Source organism: Paramormyrops kingsleyae, chromosome 14 (genome assembly GCF_048594095.1).
Source record: "Paramormyrops kingsleyae isolate MSU_618 chromosome 14, PKINGS_0.4, whole genome shotgun sequence".
Classification (NCBI taxonomy): domain Eukaryota; kingdom Metazoa; phylum Chordata; class Actinopteri; order Osteoglossiformes; family Mormyridae; genus Paramormyrops; species Paramormyrops kingsleyae.
Window position 1 is genome coordinate 29,759,604 of NC_132810.1, and position 8,099 is coordinate 29,767,702.

Genomic DNA, 8,099 nt, shown 5'->3' on the forward strand with positions numbered 1-8,099 from the left:
ACTATTACAAATTGACACATGAAGCAGAAAATTATGACCAGGTACCCTGAAGACCTTGTTTTGATTAATTGTAAACATGTGTCTTTAAGTATACATGCACAGAAAAAAATATATAATACAATAACTGCAGAACCACTGTAGAATGGTTTGAAAGTAGGCGTTACAGAAGCATATACCACATCTCTGTGAACTGCTTTTTGTAAATGTTGGGTACGTAGAGACCTCTAGAGGTAAGTGTGTATACACTTACTGCACATGACGTTTTGCAAACAGCATGATATTTACTACGGTCCAAAGAATGGTTTCGGACCACAATGCCTTTACGTTTACTAACAACTTCATTGATCGCTGACCTCCTAGAATGTTAATATTCTCTCGAACTCGTTAAATTCCCAGTTACAGTCTAGCGTATTTTCCCATAAAATATGGGAAACGCTTCTTATTGAAAAACAAATCGTCTTTCATGATCAGTATTCCCGCTCTGTAGATAACGTATGCTGCATTTAAAGTAGGTTGTTAAATAAATTTCTAATAACAACAGCAAAGACGTTAACGACAACTTGCTACGAATAATAACAACAAAACAACAACAACAATAATAATAATTATGGCAAATTAAGAGTGACCGTAGCTCAGCAGGTAGAGATAATCCGCTATTTCCTTTGACTTTACCTGAACATTACGAATATCACGCTAACAAACAATACGAAAGTAGTTTTACTCAGTGTTAGAATCAAAACCATTAAGAATACCTGTGAACGTGAAATATCAATATGAATTCGTCTGTTCCATAGTGTATATGTGAGTGTGCTGCAAAAAAAGTCTTTTTATTGTTGCGGTCTTGTTACTCCATGTAGGCTTAAAAAATAACATGCTTATTTTTTATTATACAAGATGTCAAAAATCCTTAATATGTTGACTTCACTTTTAATTTTGCACGTTTAATAGCTTTTTTTTTAAGAAACGCAAAGCTGTTGTTGTTGTTACAGTGACACTATACACATAGTCAGTAGGCTACTCACCAGCGCAAAATGCATATTTATAATCCTTTTACAAGTTTTAATGTCTAATTATTACCCGTTTAATACTTACATGTGTGCAGCTAAAACCATTACGCCAGTTTAGAAAGTAGAGCAGTCAAAAAGATGTCATGTAAATTTCCACGGACCAAAGGAATGGCTTGTTTTATCATTAAACAAATGTAGTGTAAATTACAAACACGGTTTTAAAATCCTACTTCATATGAACAACCTATAGTTCTTCTGAGGCAACGACAGCCACAGACTAATACTGCCTTCGAGTTATGTAGCAGATGCATAACCATTAACATTTCATACATTTCTTAGTACTTTAGCGCCACCACTTGTTGAGAATTCCGTGCTAAGCCCTTACTGTATGTGTAATACTTTTACCCTGGTTATACGCAGGCCAGGGCTACAGAATGGGGGATTTTTCTTATAATATTTGTATTTCAAGGTTTGAGAAAATTATATTGGGTGAAACTTTATATTTATATTTACTGGCATTCCTCTATATAAATTACCTTGAGCAAAGCAAAACTATTTACACATTATGATATATCAATTTCAAAGTCCCAGTATTTTTTTCCATTCACCCACAGGTTATGCATTGCATAGTTTATATATGGAATACCTTACCAATTACTGAGTAAATATACATTTATTGCATGGTGTTAATTTGAGACAAGCTCCCATCCTTGTGCTACTTTCAATGTAGATGAAGTTTTAACATCCAAATCAAAACTTGTGACACTTTTGACAAACACACCTCAGAAACTGTGAAATTGGCACTGTGATCCAGGTTCTGATTATCAAGCCAGCTGTTTCACGTGACAGACCCGGTGTGGTGCTTTGTTGCTAGTGGCAGCCAGGGCAGAGTAGAGCTATTGAAATAAATTATTTAAAAGTTTTTATTTTCTAGCACTTTAAAGCATCATTCATTAACAATCATTGATACATTACACTTGATGCAAATACATAATGCACACATTGAGCAATTAGACCTATAGCTGCAGCTACATATTTTGAAATACATCTGATTGGTACATCTAACTGTGTTTCATGCCGCCAGGACAATTTTGGCTCTAGGAGGCAATGTAAAATTTTACAAATATTATATAGATAAGAGTTTACCTGGGGCTTTTTTTATAAATCCAGACCAAGATTTTAAAAAGTATAAAGAGTACTCAACTGGTTGGTTGAAACAAAATCTTGGTCTGGATTTGTACTCTCTGGACCTAAAATGTCACGTTCAGGCATGGCGCATGGAACAGGGAAGCAGGAGAGGGATGCATAGGTCTGGGGAATACGGGATTTAATGGAAAAATGGTGGAGGGACATGGGACAGGCAACAGACTGAACGCGGACTTTACACAGGACAAATCAAAATAACAGGAAACAGCTGGCCACAATCGGGGATTGCACACATGGTAAATGAGGGGGCGTGGCACACAGGAGGATCAGACAAGCAGGGTATCTCATAAAATCTCCAAGATTAAGAATCTAAAAAAGGGAAAGAAAACCAAAATTTGGAAAAGTGGCCATTAGAGGGAGCCACAAAAATATAGTATTTTTCATGTGATTCAAAGGAAAAAAAAACTTAAGGTTTCACCAGATTGCTGCAGTGTTCCAGAACAAACTTGTACATTTAACTTTTCCTTTGCAATTTTTTTTTGTTTTGTTTTCATGCATGGGGTGGTACAGTGGTTGGCACTGTTGCCTCACACCTCTGGGATCACGGTTCGAATCTCTAATCTGGCTCTACATGTGTGGAGTTTGCATGTTCTCCCCGTGTCATCATCAGGTTTCCATCAGTTTCCCCCCACAGTCCAAGAACATGCTACGGTGAACTGGAGTAACCAAATTGTTTGAAGGTGGGAATGGTATGTGTGGGCCCTTACAGCTAGAGCTGCAGGATAGACTGCATTGGACAAGTGGGTATGGAAGATGGATGTATTTAATGCATGCTTATATACTGGGGGCAGCATGTGGCTCAATGAGTTTGGACACTGTACGTGTGATTCTATGGTCCCAAGATCAAATTCTGGCGTGAACACAGTGATGTCACACTGTGTACACGGTGGTCATAAAGGGATGGACATGGTCAGCAACAATACTCAGGTAGGCTGTGGCATTTAAATGATGCTAAGTTGGTAATAAAGGGTCTAAAGTGTGCCAAGAATATATTCTCTACACCATTACAGCACTACCAGCAGCCTTAATTGTTAGTAAAAGGCAGGATAGATTCATGCTTTCATGTTGTTTACACCAAACACCTTACCATCTAAATGTTGCAGCAGCGTAATATAACATGCTCAAATGTACAATACATATGATATTCAATCAAGCAACAATACATAGACAGCGTGCTTAAAACACAAATCAAAGGACATCTTTGTTATGCAAACAACAAAAATCAACAAAAGGCAACAGATGATAATAAACAGTTCATATAACAAAGTCCTTAAGCTTCATAGGTCAGATGGGACACAATCCTCCTCTCTAAGAGGTCCTCTATCTTGTCTGCGTATTGGAGGCAAAACATTTGATACATTTATGATTGATGGTGCTGATGGCTGATAGAGCAGGGCTCTTGACAAAGCCATGCAAGAAGCTGGAAATCAACTCATACATGATTGTGACATCTGGTGTTTGTGCTACCAAAGAATTTCCAGGTAACTCAGTCCAGGGACCTATATTTCTTTGCGTCTATAATATCATATGCCACTTTAGGTGTGGCATCTTTATCCATCCTCTTTAGGATCTTAAAGAGTCCCTTCCATTTTGAAGCTAACTTATTCAATCATTGAGCTGGGCCATCAAAAGAACTAGATCTGAAACACTGCTTTCTTGTCTTAATATTGTTTTTGGTGCAATTCTTATAGCACAATACTGGGTGGCTGAAGCAAAAGCATGAGATAACCAAACTATGAGGTCATTAAGATGGGTTGCTGGGGTGCCTGGAGTGGCCAGTGTCGGAATAGAGTTGCAGTTCATCTGAATATCCATAGGCAGATATGGCTCCCTGCTATGAGCAAGGAAGAATAGGGTGAACCATGTGCTTGCATGGACAATGGAGTTTTATGCTCCATTCTCCTCTGTACTGATCGATGTACTCTGCCAGCTGGTCATTTGGAGTTCTGTTCAGACATTACATCATGCCATTTGATTGAGCGTGATAGTGTTTACTCGATGTCAAGCATTTTGCACAGCAGTTTTGTGAGCTCTGCCAGACACGGTCTGCTAATTGGAGCACATCCGGAATGCAGTCATTGCGATTAAACCCCGCCTCTTGCTTATCTTAAACAGTAACAACAATGGCTGAGATGGAGGCAGAAACGAGTACGGCTATCAGCGATGATTTAGTGCCAAAAAAAGGTACAAATGTGACCTCCGTTGTTTGGAAATGGTTTGGCTTTAGACAAAATGATACAGAACAAAAGACTGTTATATGTAAATTTTGTAAGAGAGAAGTAGACACAAAGAGCGGCAACACCTCGAACCTCTTCAATCATTTGAAAACAAAACACATTACGAAGTACGAAGAATGTATTAAACTTCGCGAGAACTCTGCTCAAAACGCAATGAAACACATCCCTGCCGCAAAACAAATCACGCTGGCGGCAACGTTCTCTCGTTGCGTACCGTATGAAAAAACAAGCCCCAAATGGAAGGAAATAACAGCTGCCGTAACATACCACATTGCAAAAGATATGGTCCCTGTTGCCACTGTCGAAAAACACGGATTTCAGAAACTACTGAGAACGATTCATCCCAAATATGTAATTCCCAGTCGGAAATACTTTGCCGAAGAAGCGCTGCCCAAATTATACAACGAGGTAAAGGAGAAAATTCTGAATCAGCTTCAGAACGTTCGCCACTTCTCCACCACATCCGATCTGTGGACTAGTCGTACCATGCAACCATATGTAACGGGTCGTTCCTTCGCATCCTCTAGAAGGAGCTGGTACTTCGGATGTGAGCACCACGGGTGTTTCCCATTTTGGAAGGGTTATTAAGCCAGTGCGACGGTTTATTGAGTCGATGGGTCAGTTGGAAACGTTGGTGTAACGTGTGTACTGGATATAGGTATATCTATTTTTTTTTTCTCTTTCTTTTCTCTCCCTTTTTCTTTTTCTTTCGTTTATTCATGCTTCCTGTTTGGTGTGTTGTCCCTGTGGAGTAGTGCATCTAGCCAGAGTCTGTGTAGTGTATTGGGCACTACTGGTACCCTATAGGAGTTCTTTAAGGTTCTGCTTGGCGCCGGGCATACCTTACGGCTCCTTGACCCTGTTTCGTGGGTGGTTGGTTCGCTGGGCTGCTATGTTTTAGTATGGCTCGTGGCTGGTGCTGTTTTCCTTTCCGCCGTATGTGGAATTTTTGTGTAAATTCTAGAGGGGTGATTGTAACGGGTTGTATTTGGTATTTATATAATTTCACAAAAATTCTTTTATAGTTTATTTTGTGCTTAACTTACGGACTAATCAGATGGTTGGAACTACAATTCCCGTCAGGCTGTTTCTCCTATTTTAGCCGCTCGGGCCTTTTTACTCTCACTTCTGCTCTGTTCGAGGGAAGAGGTAAGAGCGTGGGCGCGAGCTTCCAAATAGCTCACAGATTAATTAAGGAATATTGGTGGAAATTAATGGAATGCACGTGTCTTGTGGATTTATATTGTAGGTGGGCAGGAGAGCTAAGTTGTCGGGGAATTTTAATTCTGATAAATCCATCAGGTAGGTCCAACTTTCTCTTGGTATGTTGATGTACATAAAGTTTTGGTTAGCCTCTCACTTCTGCTCTGTTCGAGGGAAGAGGTGGGTAGGAGAGCTAAGTTGTCCGGGAATTTTAATTCTGATAAATCCATCAAGTCGACCTATCAATAAAGGGACGGCAGACTTCCAGTACCTCCAGTTGAAGTGACTCATCTTTTCCTCCACACCTACACACTACCAAAGAACCAAGAAACACAACGCAAGGAAAGCACTAAAACTGGTTTAATGTTTATCTTTATGACCATTGACTGGTCCGTTTCACTGCACGGTAAGGAGCAGTAACTAGACCGGTTACACTTGGTGCCGTGACTCGGTCTTGTGTGTGGGCGCGCGCATTTTTTTTGTTTTCCCTTCTCTTCCCCTGCGCGGAGTGGAGGAAGTAGAACACAGCGGAGCCGGTCGAGTCGACGGATGGCAACTGCCTGATCTCCAGTTCACTCTCGTTTAAGGTGTTATTTTACTTTGCATATTTTGCAAATGACGATTGTGAATACTGTTATTTCTTATATTATTTTCTACTCCTTGTACTGTTAACTGGTATCTCCAATTATATGGTTACGTGGACTGTTGGTGATGAGCGAGTAGCCACAGTATCTCCTTGTATTATCTCTTAATGTTTTTGTATTTTATTTATTGTAAAGTACTGCCACTAAATTTTTCTTTCTTACATGAGCCATGGCAGTCGACGGTTCGTTTTCACGGGAAAGTTTAACATACCCAGGCGGGTTGATGGGCGTTGGTAGTCGCGGTAGAGGGCGAGGGCTGTACGTGTTCGATAATAGTGGGGATAGGTTAACGCCGGTCGTAGGGGACCGCAGCGAATGGTTTAGATTAGGGATGCTCCTTTTGACCGTTTAACCGTTAACCGAAATAATTAATTTTGACCGAATATTACTAGAAGTTAAACGGTTTAAAATGTTTTTATATATATTTTAATTATTAGTAGTAGTATGAAGTTTTGTGGCATCTCAGCTGAAGATCGCTTTTCACGTTCTAAATACACTGGGTTTGAATCGGCGACTGTGATTACAGGCACACAGGCTTAGCCCACTGAGCCATGAACACAGGTACGAGCTTTGCTGCTGAAAATGGAAACATTGGCGCAAAGCTTCAGCGGCAGAGACGTATCCGTGTGCTATATTGTAGCCGATCGGTGTAAACACTACCCAGACATGTGCTCTTGTTTTATTTCGGTTACAATGGGCGTATTCACATATTTCTTTATCCAATACTAACTGTTGGATTATCATGTTGTTATCATGCGAATAGCGCAATTTGCAAGTGGGAAGGCGATCAGAGCTGCTTCGAGACGCAGACGCTTAAGTCAGTCACTCTTGTTCTTTCTATTCGTATCACGAAGCTATAAAAATATATTTAGTTTCTACCTATATATATATTTGAAAAGTAGACCGTCCAAGGTTTCTGAGGGTGTTTTTTAAATGTGTATATGATAAAACCTCGCAGAGTTATTTAAATGGTTTGGCGAAATTTCTGTCAGATCCCGCCGGCGGGACCGCCGACCCCAGAGGAATTTAATATTCTAATCTAATCAGTTAACGGATGTTCGGTTAACGAACGGCAGTTGTCGGTTGGGAAAATTAATCGAAATGAGCATCCCTAGTTTAGACAGAGGGATTTGAGTTCACCGGCGGGACCTGTTAGTTCTACCCCAGCCTCTAGTCCTCAACCCAGCTTAGGTCCGACGATGTCTGTTAATGCGCTAGGTGGCATAATAGCTGACTTAGCGAAGCAAATTGGGGATAGCATCGCCGCTGGCCTTTCTGCCATACATCAGCCTAGTAGTGCTCAGACCCCTAGTCCCGCACCCCATCGACCTACTAGTGGCCTTGAAACTTCGCAGCTGAAGGTAGTGGTTCAGCCGAGCTCAGAGCTGCCGCCATTTTTCAGGGGTGATGGGCTGGATAAGTTTTCTATCCATGAATGGACGGACATGATGGAAGGCTATGCAGCTAAGAGGTCCTACAGCTCGCAGGATGAGTTCTTTGAATTTTTACTGAGCAGACTGTCTGGCAAAGCGAGAGATGTGGTTAAGGTTTCTCTCCGTAGCAATTCAGGGTTGCAGCCAGAGGACTGCCCCACGGTTGTTCTTGACATTCTGAGACGTCACTTTGGCGATATAGCTCATTCCAACATGCCCATGAGAGATTTCTATAGTACGGTTCCGAGACCTAGTGAATCCGCACTAGATTACTGGATCAGACTTAACAAGTCTATCGATGCAGTCGATGTATGTTTGCGTAGGTGTGGGAAGCCTGCTCTGAGGCTGTCATGATGTTTATTTCGTACT